Genomic DNA, 15560 nt, shown 5'->3' on the forward strand with positions numbered 1-15560 from the left:
AGGCACTCGGCTGGCTTTGGTGGTATTTAACCTGGCTGGGACAAATGAGCAGATCAGATGTTCTGACTTTACTCTGACTTTCTAATCTGCATACTTGTTCTAGGTCAGTGACTCTAAAGTAAAGGCAGTGACAGCCAGGCAATTCATATTGTTTTAAGGAGTACAACAATAGCAACCCCCTTATTTCTATCAGCACAGGTTTCTTTAAAGGGCACTGTCATTTGCCCATTTAGTACAAAGTGGCAGCATCTCCTGCCTGATAGCCCATCTTATGGATCTTTGCTCCTCATCTCCTCCCTGCTTCATCGCTCTAACCGAGTCTGGCTTTTGAATTTGTGGGAGAATTGGACCTCCCCTATGTGACAGTGCCCAGGCCTAATCAACCATGTATGGAGGTGCAGCAGTTAACACTCAGATCCCGTTGCAGAGAACAGAACTTGTATTAATGTCAAAGTTCAATAACTCACAACAAACCCGGTGGGAAAGCACTGACTGGGAACAGAATGTGTCTGTGTATGTAGCAGAGCAAATCTCAGATTTGCCGTCAGCTTCTGTCTTGCAGGGTGGAATGCGATCTGTCCGATCTGTATCTAAATTGGAAGGTCCCTATCTCTTGCCTACTCGCCTGGAACCTCTCCTTGCCGCTAATCACTGTCCCTCTCAGGCCGCTGACCAGTCCCTACAATACCCACATGCAAAATGCATGCCAAGCCTGGCAACCAGGGCCTTACTTCCCTCCCTGACCCAAGATGGCAGCCAGAGTCACATGGGGTGGCAGCATCCAATCGGATAGCTTCCCCAGTGACCCAAGAAAACATAGAGGAGCCAAGTTCCTCTTGACTTCCCTTCCAACTGCAAGGCTGCTGCGGTCCAGCACCACCTACAGTGGAGAAAAAAGATGACAGGAGTAACGCAGTGGTGGCTGGTGCTATATATTTTGGGGGGGCAAACAAGACCCCCACCGCTACCCCCCCTCAGTCACCTCTTGCTCAGTGTCAAATCTCCCCCGTTGCTTGCTCATCTGCCCCCCCCCCCCCCCCACCAGCCCACCCACACTTACCCCATATAGGCAGTTTTGGCTCCTTCATGTTTGGCAGTTTCACATCAGCTTCCTCGTCGGCATTTTCCCTCCTCCTTCCCTCGGCAGCCAATGCGATCGCTTTGCCTCTCAGCCAATCAGGTCTTAAGACCGGCTTCCTGATTGACCGGGAGGAGTATCAGAAAGAAAGACAATAGGGAATATTAATTCGTTATTGTGACACAACTGGGTGGGCTCAGGGCGCAGTGCTCCGCGCCCCGAGCCCACCCTTTTTTGAAGCCAATTAAAGCCATCATGTGCTTAAAAAAAAAAAAACGATTGGAATCTATGTGTCCGGCGACCTGCATGTAGTTTAGGGGCTGGACGCATGGAATAGGGGGGGTGCCCCTAATGGACGGGCCGCCACTGGAGTAACGTCATAAACCCAGATAAGCTCTATCACCACCTGTAATGGGAAGACAGCAAAGGATCATTTACTATACTTTACTAGAGGGGTGGGCTAATAGGTGAGACTATCACTTTACTCTTAATGAACCAAGTGATAGTGGCTCTTTAAGAACATTATATATATATCTGTCTTTGAAATTAATATCATCTGAGTTTTGAGTGATTTATAGTATCCGATATATTACTCATTTCCTTTATTTAATTCCAAATGCTGCAGAAAGCCCCAAGAGCCTCCCGTCATCATTAGTAATGTGACATCCTATAGGCATTATTACACTGGGCATACAGCAGTAGAACAATGCCACAATTATGTCATTTACAAAACACCGGGGCTATAAACAATAGAGATTAAGCAGAAACCAGTACTAAGATCTTATTGAATGTCATAGGTGGCCGTCGTAATAGGTGCTGGTAAAAGGTTGTAAATAAAAAAAATAAAAATGGCACAATGTAACACACAAACACGCATCCACACTGAGGTCATGTGCTGGCTCTGCACAAACATCCTCCCTCCTCTGGAAATAATTGCGGATAATTCAATGTTCATGTTGGATAATGGATGCTCAAATAAATATGAGAATTCCAAGCAAATTTGTGCAAATGAAAAAAGATTTCCTCTGACATGATGGCATGGTGCAAGGCTGTGTGTAATGAGTTGTAATTTGTCTACAAGAGCATTTAAAAAGGGGCCGATCCAGCACTGCACAAAGCCCAGCCACACATCCAGACACTGCAAGCACATGAGCCTTCCTGCCTGGTCTCTGAGGAAATTACAGCACAAGCCAGCCAGATTTCTGACAACTTCCATAAATTATTTCAGATTTTCATATTTCAAATTTCATCTGCATTCATCATTTGAGTTTTACTAGGGAGGGGAAAAAGTCTAGGAGGAGCTTTGCTAGCATTCAGCGTAGCAGTCCCAGGAGCCTGCCCTAGGACTGGCTAATTCAATTTACTTGTGATTTGATTATTCCTGCTGCAGTCTACTGCCAATCTGAAGTATTGTGCTTTCTCTTGTACTTAACCTTGCTGCCCTGTGCCTGCTCCAGCTTGCATGCATCTCTGTGCCTTGCAGAATATATTCGAACAATCAAAGTTGGGAGTTATTATTTTCTTTTTCCATTGTCCATCCTTATAAAAGCTCACATCTTTCACTAAGCTCCATCTTCCCAGAAATCCGATTACCTTTTTCTTTTCTTTTCTTTTTTTTTTTTCTCTTTTGTGTGTCATATTATTTACCATTTTCAGTGGATTGTGCCCCATAGTTTAGGTGAGGAATATAAATTTATGACAATGGTCCCGATGATGCAATATGCCAAAAGCAAAAATAATTTATTATGGAAAAAAAGAATCATTTAAGATAGCTGAATGAAAACATTTAAAAACGTGAGTGTACAATAGAGGAAAACGCATAATGAATACTTCTGTCCACACGTATAAAATAAAATGTACGTTTAACTATCTGCATTGTTCATCAGCTTGCCATTGACTGGCATTTGCAAAGACCAATATTATCTCTGGCACAGTACAGGGGGACAAGGTCACAGAGTTGATTTTGGTAATCAGAGAACTCTTATGCCTCGTACACACGATCGGACTTTCCGACAACAAAACCGTGGATTTTTGTTCAAAGGTTGTTGGCTCCAACTTGTCTTGCATACATGAGGCAAAAAGGAATCTCTGGACAGCCGCACTCCAGAATATAGCCTTTATTAGTAAAAAGTCCAACAGATACAACCCACAGCAAAAAATGGGAAAAACGAGTTGACGCGTTTCACACTTAACAGTGCTTAGTCATAGCTGTATCTGTTGGACTTTTTATTAATGAAGGCTATATTCCGGAGTGCGGCTGTCCAGAACTTCCTTTTTGCCTCATGTTGCTATATGCTTAGCTGACACCTGGGGTTCCATTTCCGAGGAGAGTTCTATATCCTTATTTCCACCTGGATCGGTGATCCCTTTCCCTTCCCCTATTGTCTTGCATACACACAGTCACGCAAATGTTGATCAACAATTACGAGCGTGGGAACGCGGGGACGTACGACAAGCCGATAAAAAGGGAATTCAATAGGCATTGCGCCACCCTTTGGGCTCCTTCTGCTTGATTCCGAGCATGCGTGAACTTTTTTGCGAAGGACTTGTGTACACACGATCAGAAAGTCCAACAACAAAGTTTTGTTGGAGGAAAATTTGAGAACCTGCTAGCCAACATTTGTTGGCGGAAAGTGCGACAACAAATGTTCGATGGAGCATACACACGGTCGGACTTTCAGCCAACAAGCTCACATCCAACAGTTCCCATTGGAATATCCGACCATGTGTACACGGCATAAAGGTTCACAGAGGTTGTCCTTTATAGATACACTTGATTAGTTAGATTGCATATTTTTTGTTAAATACGATGAAGATAAGTCCTAATCAAAATTGAAAAATAAACTCACACAGGGATCAAAGTTTACCTGCTGATAAATTCAGTTAATATTGCTATTATTCTTCCAGACATTGCTATCCTGCACCAATCTACCCACCTCGCCTGTAATCTGGTGATCCTGGAATACACTTAAGCCCCATACACACTATCAGATTTTCTGCTGATTTTTTCCTTCAGATTTACCAAAACTATGTAGTGCAAGGGCCTGCCTCATTGCATACAAATTGAACTCCTAAGGTTTGACCTCATATTATATGGTTTTGGTAAATCTGAAGGAAAAAATCTGCAGAAAATATGATAGTGTGTATGGGGCTTTACACTATATTACCAAAAGTATCGAGAAATCTGCCTTTACACGCACATGAACTTGAATGACATCCCAGTCTTCAACCATAAGGTTTAATATTGAGTTGGCCCACCCTTTGCAGCTATCACAGCTTCACCTCTTCTGGGAAGGCTGTCCACAAGGTTTAGGAGTGTGTCTATGGGAATGTTTGGCCATTCTTCCAGAAGTGCATTTGTGAGGTCAGGCAGTGATGTGAATGAGAAGGACTGGCTCACAATCTCCACTCTAATTCATCCCAAAGGTGTTCCAGTCAAGTTCCTCCACCCCAAACTCACTCATCCGTGTCTTTATGGACCTTGATTTGGGCAATGGTCAAAATCATTTGGTGGAGGGGGGATTATGGTGTGGGGTTGTTTTTCAGGGGTTGGGCTTGGCCCCTTAATTCCAGTGTAGGGAACTCTTAAGGCGTCGGCATACCAAGACATTTTGGACAATTTGTGGGAACAGTTTGTTGATTACCCCTTTCTGTTCCAACATGACTGCGCACCATTGCACAAAGCAAGGTCCATAAAGACATGGATGAGCGAGTACTAGTGATACCATTCCACCCACCTTCCTATCACCTGTAATCTAGTGATCCTGGAATACACTTACTAGTGATACTAGGACAGCCACCTTGCTGTCTTCCACAAAATGCCCAATGTGTGTGTTTACTCCACAAGATATTACATAAACCTTTGATTAAGGTCAAGTGAACCTACTGGATACTTTTGCATACCTTCCAACTTTTTGAGATGGGAACGAGGGACACGTATTGGCAAAAGTATGTAGACATAAGACACACCCTGCCAAGCCCCCCTAACCACTTCATCCCCAGAAGGTTTTACCCCCTTCCTGAGCAGGCCATTTTTTGCAATACGGCACTTCGTTATTTTAACTGACAACTGCGTGGTCGTGCAACGCTGTACGCAAATAAAGTTAAATGTAAATAAGCCTTAGCGCTAATATTATAAATATGTAGAGACAAATTACAACAATAAAATTAAAAGAAAAAACCTAAACGACTAGGCTGCAACCATGTCAGTGTTCTGTCACTTTAAAATTATTGTTATATCTAATGGTGTGCTCTGGTCAACTTTCTAAAATTATTGTTAGTCTGTGCAGACATTGAATTAGAAAGTTGACCAGAGCGCACCATTAGATATAACCCAAATAAAGTTGATGTCCTTTTTTTCCCCACAAACAGAGCTCTCTTTTGGTGGTATTTGATCACCTCTACGGTTTTTATTTTTTGCCCTGTAAACAAAAAAAGACTGACAATTTTGAAAAAAAACAATGGAGTTGATTTACTAAAGGCAAAAAGACCGTGCACTTTGCAAAGTTCAGTTGCTCCAGAGCTTAGTAAATGAGTAGAAGCTCTGCTGACTTCCATCATCCAATCAGGTGCAAGCAAAAATGCTGTTTTTCTTTTTACTTTCCTTGCATGTGATTGGGTACGCTTCACAAAGTGAAGCCTTACCTCATTTACTAAGCTCTGGGGCAACTGCACTTGCAGAGTATACAGTCTATTTGCCTTTAGTAAATCAACCCCATTATTTTTTACTTTCTGCTTTAAAACATATACAATAAAATAATGTAAAAAATTTAATTTCTTCATCATTTTAGATTAATATGTATTCTGCTACATATTTTTGGTAAAAAAATCCCAATAAGCGTATAGTGATTGGTTTGCGCAAAAAGTTATAGCGTCTACAAACCATGGAATATTTTAATGGAATTTTTAGTTTATTTTTATTTTTTTTTATTTTTTTTACTAGTAATGTCGCAGTGCCCTAGTAGTGCCCTGATTACAATAAGCGCCCACAGTGCCAGCAGCGTGCCCAAAAGTGGCAGCAGTGAGTGCTCACCAGTGTCGGCAGCGAGTGCCCACCAGTGCCAGCAAACAGTGCCCACAAGTGCCAGTAATCAGTACCCATTAGTGATGTCAGTCAGTGCTGGCTATCACTGCCGCCCATCAATACCTATCACTGCTGCCCATCAATGCCACCCATCAATGCCCATCAGTGCTGCCTATCCATGTTGCCTATCTGTGCCCAGCAGTGCCGACTATCTGTGCCCATCAGTGCCACCCACCAGTGCCACCCATCAGTGCCCACCAGTGCCGCCTATCAGTACTCATCAGTGCCACCTTTCAGTGACACCTATCAGTGCCCATAAGTGTGGCTAATCCGTGCCTCCTCATCAGTGCCACCTAATCAGTCCCGATAAGTGCTGCCTCATCAGTGCCATAAGTGCAGCCTATCAGTGCCCATGAGTGCCACCTCATCAGTGCCCATCAGTGAAGGAGAAAAATTACTTATTTACAAAATTTACTGACAGAAACAAAGAAAAACTTTTATTTTTTTCAAAATTTTCTGTCTTTTTTTTTCTTTAGGAAAAAATAAAAAACCCAGAAGTGATTAAATACCACCAAAAGAAAGCTCTATTTGTGTGAAGAAAATTATAAAACTTTCAAATGGTTACAGTGTAGCATGACCGCACAATTGTTGTTCAAAGTGTGACAGCGCTGAAAGCTGAAAAATGGCCTGGGCAGGAAGGGGGTGTAAGTGCCCTGTATTGAAGTAGTTAAAAGATATTTATAACACATTTTTAAATCCACAAAGCATTCTTAATCTATTTACTTCCCCTAGCACAAGCACCCCCTCCACAGTACACAAACACTGGCTAGGAACACAGTTAACCCTTTCATTGCCCCTGATGTTAACCCCTTCTCAGCCAGTGCCATTAGTACAGTGACAGAGCATATTTTTAGCATTGATCACTGTATTAGGGCCGGTTCACACAGCGAGCCGCGGCGAGGCGTCTCCGACTTACCTCGCCGCGACTTGCGGGGAGCTCAGCGGCGACTTGCAGAGGACTTCTGCATAGAAGTCAATGCAAGTCGCCCCCGAAGTCGCCCCGAAGTAGTACAGGAACCTTTTTTCTGAGTCGGAGCGACTCGAGTCGCTCCTCTCAGAACGGTTCCATAGTACTGAATGGGGGCGACTTGTGGGAGCGAGGCGAGGCGAGCCGTGTCGCCTCGCCTCGCGTCGCAGTGTGAACCGGCCCTTAGTGTCACTGCTTCCCCCCAAAAAGTGTCAGAAATATCAGTTAGTGTCCGATTTGTCTGCGGCAATATCACAGTCCCGCTTTAAGTTGCCGATTGCTGCCATTACTACTAAAAAAATAAATACATAAAAAACCCATAAATATATAGACACTATAACTTTTGCACAAACCAATCAATATACGCTTATTCGAGAATTTTTATTACCAAAATTATGTAGCAGAATACATATTGGCCTGAATTGATGAAGAAATCAGATTTTTTTTTTATTGGATATATTTTATAGCAGAAAGTAAAAAATATTGTTTTCTTTTCAAAATTGTAGTTTTTTTTTGTTTATAGGACATACATTTTATTTGGTTACAGTGTCTCACGACCGCACACTTGTCAGTTAAAGTAACGCAATGCCGTATTGCAAAAAAATGTCATGAAGGGGGGTAAATCTTCCGTAGCTGAAGTGGTTAAATCCATCATTCAGTTATAAATTGATGAGCTGTGTGCTCCCTTTTCTCTGAACTTTTTACCTAAATTATTAAAACCTTAGGTTCAGACATTTGCAGGCTTCAGAGATCTCAGAAGGATCCCCTCCCCCAAGGATCTTGGCTTTGCCCCTTGCCAAAAAAATGAGCATTTTAGACATAAGCAAAATTTGCATTGTTGGTATTTAAGTTTTATTTCAAATAATTCAAAATGTTTAACTTCTCTAAGGTCAGATCTGAAAGTAACAAGGGATTCCAAAAGAAATAAAGCAAAGTCTATGGCGGCTATGATCTACCATTAAATCTCACCATTAAATAATCTAGCTGTCACTTCCATTCCATTAAGTTTTTTTCTGTAACTCTGTAGTCTATAAAATGTGTTTTTACCCAACGCTACATTACTTATTATTGTTTTCTATTGTGATAAAAAAAAAATCCAATTTACAGTTGTCTATTGAATTCAGCTCCACCAATATACTCAGATCATATCTTTTGTTGAAAACTATCAATATATCCAGATCAAAGAAGAAGCCAATATATTTTTGGACGGAACATTTTCACAGGGGAGACAGTGGTGAAAGTTATCCTAAAGCATATTAGGGATTGTTTGTCTTTTCTCATGCTGGAACACAAAGATAATTCAAAGCAAACTGCATTATTCCATAAGAGATATATGGCAAACTTGAGGAAAGTGTCCAGTTTAATGGCCTGAAATTACCTTTTAAATATACAACTAAAATACACCTTGCTGCAGCGGAGTTATTTTTTTAGGTATCTACAACTCTCCCATGCCTTCAGATGCCAGTTCTCCAGTTCTCCCCCCCTGGTTGTCCAATCCGCACTGGAAGGCCTCCTCAGGTCCAGCTGTGACAATAAGCCCACCTCAAAACTTTACTCCCATTTGGTAATGACCTCCCTCCCTACTTTGGGAAAACTTAGAGATAAGTGGGTGCGAGACATTCCCACCTTTGATAATGATGATTGGGATGACATGTGGGACTTCCCCTTCAGATCCCTGGTCTCCCTAAGAGATCGGCTGATACAGTTTAAGATGGCCCACCAAGCATATTTCACCCCATACAGATTGCACAAAATGAACCCCGCCTCCCCCCCGGGATGTTGGCGTTGTGGGACAATACCGGGGGACTTCATTCATATTTTTTGGACCTGCCCAGCCATTGTCGACTATTGGAAGGAGATACTAGGGGTCATTACACAGGTCACCTCCATATCGCTCCAACTCTCTATAGAAACTTGCATACTGGGCCTGCTAGACCATCTAATTCCCACTGTGGCGCAGCGCACCCTAGCTGGGCTACTTCTCTTCTATGCCCGCAAGGCCATTGCACTCAGCTGGCGTAAGCCCACTCCTCCTCCTCTCTCCCTGTGGAAAAAATTGGTGAACGATAGCCTGCCTCTCTACAAAGACTGCTATGTTAATAGGGGTTGCCCGCAAAAATATAACAAGGTCTGGTCCAGCTGGCTGGCGGATGCCTCCACGGCCTCAGACCCACAGCCTACTTAACGCATTATCGTTTGTTGATAAATAGGAATATGCACTAGTGGAAATGTTGTATATTTGAGTAGCATGGTTTAGTTCCGAGCCGTCCTACTGCACATGGAGACGGCTCTTTATGGCCGGTGTGATGCCTTGAACTCTCCAACATGTTTTGTATGTAACGCACTGTCTTATATTGCAACTCTATACACGTCACGCCTGTAACACTAATCGTGACCAATGTATGTGTTTTTGTTTTTGTTTGTTTTGTTTTGCTTTTGGTTGCTTGTTCACTGTTTAAATTCCAATAAACAGATTTGCAAAAAAAAAAAAAAAATACACCTTGCTGGGATTTCGCGAGCGACTGTGTTGGGGCCGCTTCGCACCCGAATGGCACAGAAAAGCGGGCTGCATTCCTGTGCAATTCCTGTGCGACTCAGTGCAGTGTCATTTTCAACCCATTCATTTGAATAGGCTGAAACTGCACTGGATTGCACAAAAAGCAATGCATGCACTACTTTTCAACAATGGACCACACCAAATGACATGGTACTGCGGTAGATCTGGTGCAGGCAAATACACTGTGCTTGCGGTTGCAGATCACACACTCGGTGCATTTTGAACGCAGTGCGGGAAACACGCACAGAACACAGGTTTCCTGCACCGCATTCTGGTGTGAACAAGCCCTTAATGGAACTACAATTTCAATTGTTTTTGCTGTTTTAACCGCTTCAGCCCCGGAAGACTTGGCTGCTGAATGACCAGAGCCTTTTTTTGCGATTCGGCACTGCATCACTTTAACTGATAATTGCGCGGTCGTGCGACATTGTACCCAAACAAAATTATTGTCCTTCTTTCCCCCACAAATAGAGCTTTCTTTTGGTGGTATTTGATCTCTGCGGTTTTTATTTTTTGCGCTATAAACAAAAAATAGTGACAATTTTGAAAAATAAAACACAATATTTTGAACATTTTGCTATAATAAATATCCCCATTTTTTTTTATTTAGGTCGATATGTATTCTTCAACATATTTTTGGTAATAAAAATCGCAATAAGCATATATTGATAGTTTGCGCAAAAGTTATACCGTCTACAAAATAGGGGATATATTTATAGCATTTTTGTTATTATTATTTTTTTTACTAGTAATGGCAGCAATCTGTGATTTTTATAAGGACTGCAACATTATGGCAGACACAATAGACACTTTTGACACATTTTTTGGGACCATTGGTATTTATACAGCCGATCAGTGCTATAAAAATGCACTGATTACTGTAAAAATGTCACTGGTAGGGAAGGGGTTAACACTAGGGGCGATCAAGGGGTTAACTGTGTTCCCTAGTGTGTGTTCTAACTGAAGAGGGGTGGGACTGTCTAGGGGAGATCGCACATCACTGTTCATACTCTGTATGAACAGACAATCTGTCTCTTCTCCCCTCAGAGAAGAGACATTTTACACACACAGATCCCGGTTCTCCCTGTGTCACGAGCGATCACGGGAGCCCGGCGGTTTAGCACTCGCATCGGCTCCAGGGGCGAGTAGCACGTGCGCCCCTAGTGGCCACAGGGTGACGTGTCATAAGGTAACGCCGTTTCACGCAGCCATGCCATTCTGTGCAGTAAAACTGATCGGCAAGTGGTATAGGGGTTGTAAACCCTGGAGGTTTTTCACCTTAATGCATAGAATGTAATGCAGCAGCCCCTCAGAGCCCCCTTTTACTTATCTGAACCCGATCGTTCCAGCGACGAGAACGAACTGCTGTCTCAGGTCTTCATTAGACAGATTGATAGCAGCAGGAGCCATTGGCTCCTGCCATTGACTCCCGCTATTGTCAATCAAATCCAGTGACAAGGGAGCCGGGGGGCGGGCTGAGTCCTGCTGTCTGTGTCAATGGATGGAGCAGCAGGACTAAAGAGCACACCGGCATGAGTGCCCCCATGGAAAGTAGGTCTCAGAGGGGCCACTCTGTGAAAAACCCTTGCACAGAGGAGGTAAGTATACAATGTTTGTTATTTAAAAAAAATAAAAATGAAGCTTTACAACCCCTTTAGTGTATTAGTGTGATTATATTCCCAGTGTAATTTGTTTTCCCTTCCTTGTAATGATGGGCTCACATGTTGTGGCTGCAGTTTGTAGCTCATGGCTAGTGGGTTCCCATGTCCATGCATTCATTCATCTAGCTTGTCCCTATTTGCCAAAAGGGGCAAGACAACTTCCTGTTTTAGAACACACAACTTCCAATGCATGTGCCGTCATCTGCTCTGTGTCACATCACAAATCTGGGCTTGCTAATGTAATAAAAGAAAATCTTCCATATACACAGTGAGGTCTCTGTGTGTCTGTGTATTGCTCTGCTTGTTTGTGGCGGTCAGATCTGATTACTGTGTAGCTTCCACCTGCACCAGCACTAGGCTTAGAGACCCAGGGATGATGGGATATGTAGTTACTTCACAGGAAATGTCAGTTCTCACACTACGGACAGAAGTCATGCATTAACCTGTACAGTGCCGTGCTGCATACCTCATGTTTGAACACAAACAAAAACTTATAACAATGGAATGTGAAGATTTACTCTATAAGATCTCTTGAACATGGTAGTAAAAAAAAAAAAATTGCCAGCTTTTCTTTTTTTTTTTTACTGATCTGAACATAGGTGTATTGTCTATGGAACATAACAAGCAGCTGCACAAAGATCAGTAATACAGGGATGAGTACAAAGCCATAAAATAAAAACAGAAATGTTATGTTTGAGTGCAGTAATTTCTGCACATTCGGTATATACGCATGTATACATGCACATATTGAAACGTTGGCTACTATAAGTTTATGCACATTTACTTGTATTTATGCAAGGTCTCTACAGAACATTTTATTCATCTTTCTGTCAACAGGATCCTGAGTATCAGTAAATGTTTGCATTTATGGGCCTTATGGGCTATGAATACTGTGCAACAAATGACACCATAAAACTACATGATCAATGTACATCTTATGTTGCTGGAAAACACAAGGTGCAGGTTGGAGTTTTCAAAATTCTTTTAAAGAAGAACCACAGTGAAAATAAAACAATGCTTGCAAGTTTACATAGTAGTAATTTATATGTTCACTCTTTTTTCAGTTGTGTAATGCAGGAACTTCCATTATATATTATTTGTTTCAGTGTCTGTATAACCAACAAATCAGCTTCTCAAAGTTTCCATATTATGACAGGGGGGAGTTCATGCAATGGTGTGGGAACTGCAGCACAGCTCATTAAAGGGGTTGTAATGAGTTGTATAACAAACATGTCATACTTACCTCCACTGTGCAGTTCGTTTTGCACAGAGTGGCCCCAATCCTTGTCTTCTGGGGTCCCTCGGTGGCTGTCTCGGAACCTCCCCGCAAGAGCTAACCCCCCCCCTTCTGGGAAGCCCTCTCCCAAGGGGGTTAGCTTGCGGGCACGCTCCCATTTGATACAGTCGGCGGCCATAGCCACCAAGTGTATCACTCGGCCTGCCCCTGGTGCGCTGCATTATTGATTTGATTGACAGCAGCGGGAGCCAACGGCTGAGCTGCTATCCATCATCCAATGAAGAGCCCACAAGAGCTGGGGAAAGCAATGCGGGATCATGCCCACTGAGATTTGGGGCTCAGGTAAGTAAAACGGGGGCTGGGGGGGGGTGGTGGCGGAGAGTGCAAGCTGTTCTTTCACCTTAATGCATAGGATGCATTAAGGTGAAAAAACACAAAGCTTTCAACCGCTTTAACTTCTAGTACTGCTTTTCCCTCTCTCAGTCAGAGCTCTGCTATGCGGGAAATGTAAGAGTCTGATGACAAGTCAACTTGAGTTATTGTAAAAGCTTGTTTTTTTTCCTATAAAAATAATAAACATGTTATACTTACCTACTCTGTTGCAGTGGATTTGCACAGAACAGCCCAGATCCTCCTCTTCTCCGGGCCCTCTTCTGTGCTCCTGGCCACTCCCTCCTGTCTCCTGTTTAGTGCCCCCACAGAAAGCAACTTTCTATAGCGGCACCCGAGCCGAGTCACAGCTCCCTGTGTCCATTCAGACACGGAGCCCCGACACAGCACCACCCCCTCTCTCTCCTGATTGGCTAGCTGACTTCGATTGACAGCAGTGGGAGCCAACGGCACAGCTACTGTGTTCCAGCCAATCAGGAAGGAGAATCTCAGATGGCTTAGACCAGGGGTCTCAAACTGGCGGCCCTCCAGCTGTTGCGAAACTACAAGTCCCATCATGCCTTGGCCTGTGGGAGTCATGGTTGTAACTGTCACCCTTGCAATGCCTCATGGGACTTGTAGTTTTGCAACAGCTGGAGGGCCACCAGTTTGAGACCCCTGGCTTAGACACTTGTGGACATCGCTAGACAGAGAGGGACCTCAGGTAAGTATTAGGGGGGCTGCTGCACACAGAAGGCTTTTTATCCTAATGCATAGAATTCATTAGGATAAAAACCTCCTGCCTTTACAACCCCTTTAAAGTATGTAAAGTATATAAACAAGGAAAAAAGCTGACTATTGTCAGTGCTAAGTGGTTTGCCTCAATGGCCTAACTGCCCTTTTGGACAGCTTGGTCTGTTAACCACTTCCTGACCAGGCCATTTTTTGCGATGCGGCACTGCATTGCTTTAGCTGACAATTGCGCGGTCATGCTATGCTGTATCTTTTTTCCACAAATAGAGCTTTCTTTTGGTGGTATTTGATCACTTCTGCGTTTTTTATTATTTATGCTGTAAACAAAAAAAGACAAATAAACAAAGAACGACTGAAAATTTTGAAGAAAAGACAATATTTTTTACTTTCTGCTCTAAAACAGATCGAATAAAAAAATGTAAAAAAATCGAATTTCTTCATCAATTTAGGCCAATATGTATTCTGCCACATATTTTTGGTAAAAAAAAATCCCAATAAGAGGATATTGATTGATTTGTGCAAAAGTTGTAGCGTCTACAAACTATAGGATATGTATATTTTTTCTTTTATATATGCATGATCCTGCGCAGCGTGGCCGCCCTGTAGCAGTAAATCTGCTATGGGGAGGTCAGCAAGGGGTTAAAGTAAGTTGAAATATAGCAGATTTATTGGCCAGATCACCAGATGATCATAAAGGAAAAAAGCCTAAAAAAAGAAAACAAATGCAGCCAACAATCTATGAATAGGTAAGCTGCACTATATTAATTTGTTGTGGATTTAATCCCATATTAATTCGTTATTATTGAATACAGAGATGCATTAAGATATGGCCCTTATTTCTGTCTAGAGTTCAGCTTTAAAATCAGATGAGAATTGATGCCAACACACTGCTATTTTTACTCTTAACAAAACATACTGAAGAAAAGCAAAAATCCAACTTAATTCACTTTGGGAAAGGTCATTAAGGTGGCTTTATTTCGAGCCATTGAGGACAGTAGAGGTTTGAGATGAATCCCTATTCTGGGGGGGGGGGGGCTCTGAAGCACAAGGAAGTATTGTTTCCAGTGCACAAGCTATTAATGGATGCTGGTAGATGTTTTTTTGTCTGGTTATGATAATCCATCGGTTCATACCTGTATCCAGTTGGAATCACTTGCCCTTTACAATGTCAGAATCTTCAGTAAAGTGTATAAGTAATTTACTTAATGGCAAGCTGAGGGATTAGAGTAATAATTAGACAGTATAAAGTCTTCCTACTTATGACACATAGAGGTTCCAAAACATCTTCTACAGAAAAAACGAGTATAGTGTGTGCATTAAATTAGGCTGAAATATCACTAATGCAATTTTTTTTTAATTAGTAAGTAATATTTAGAAATGGCTTTTCTCTGGTTTTCTGACTATTATAGCCTACGTGTGCAAATAACATTTGTTGTCCTAAAGAAGCCATCAGTATTAGGGAAACTTAATTTTCACAAATTGTCTTTGTTAATGTGTTAACAAAAAACATGCTGATTGGAGCAGAGAACAGAGTGACAGAAGGATAAATTAATCAGTCTGCTACTTCTCCTTTCACTGTCCAGTCCAGTGACAGGCCAGGAAAAGACACAGTCTATAAGACCCCATACACACTATACAACTTTTGTTGTCTGATTTCCTTTAGATTTCCAAAACTATGTAGTGCAAAGGGCCTGCCTGATTGCATACAAGTTGAAACTCTTATGCCCCATACACACAGTCGGACATTCCGACCACAAAATCCATCAGATTTTTTTCCGACCACAAAATCCGTCTGATTTTTTCCGAAGCTTGTGTTGCATACACAAAGTCGCACAAAGTTGTTGGAAAATCAGAT

This window comes from Lithobates pipiens, unplaced genomic scaffold (genome assembly GCF_037356315.1).
Source record: "Lithobates pipiens isolate NorthernLeopardFrog02 unplaced genomic scaffold, aLitPip1_a1.2 Scaffold_13, whole genome shotgun sequence".
NCBI classification, from domain to species: domain Eukaryota; kingdom Metazoa; phylum Chordata; class Amphibia; order Anura; family Ranidae; genus Lithobates; species Lithobates pipiens.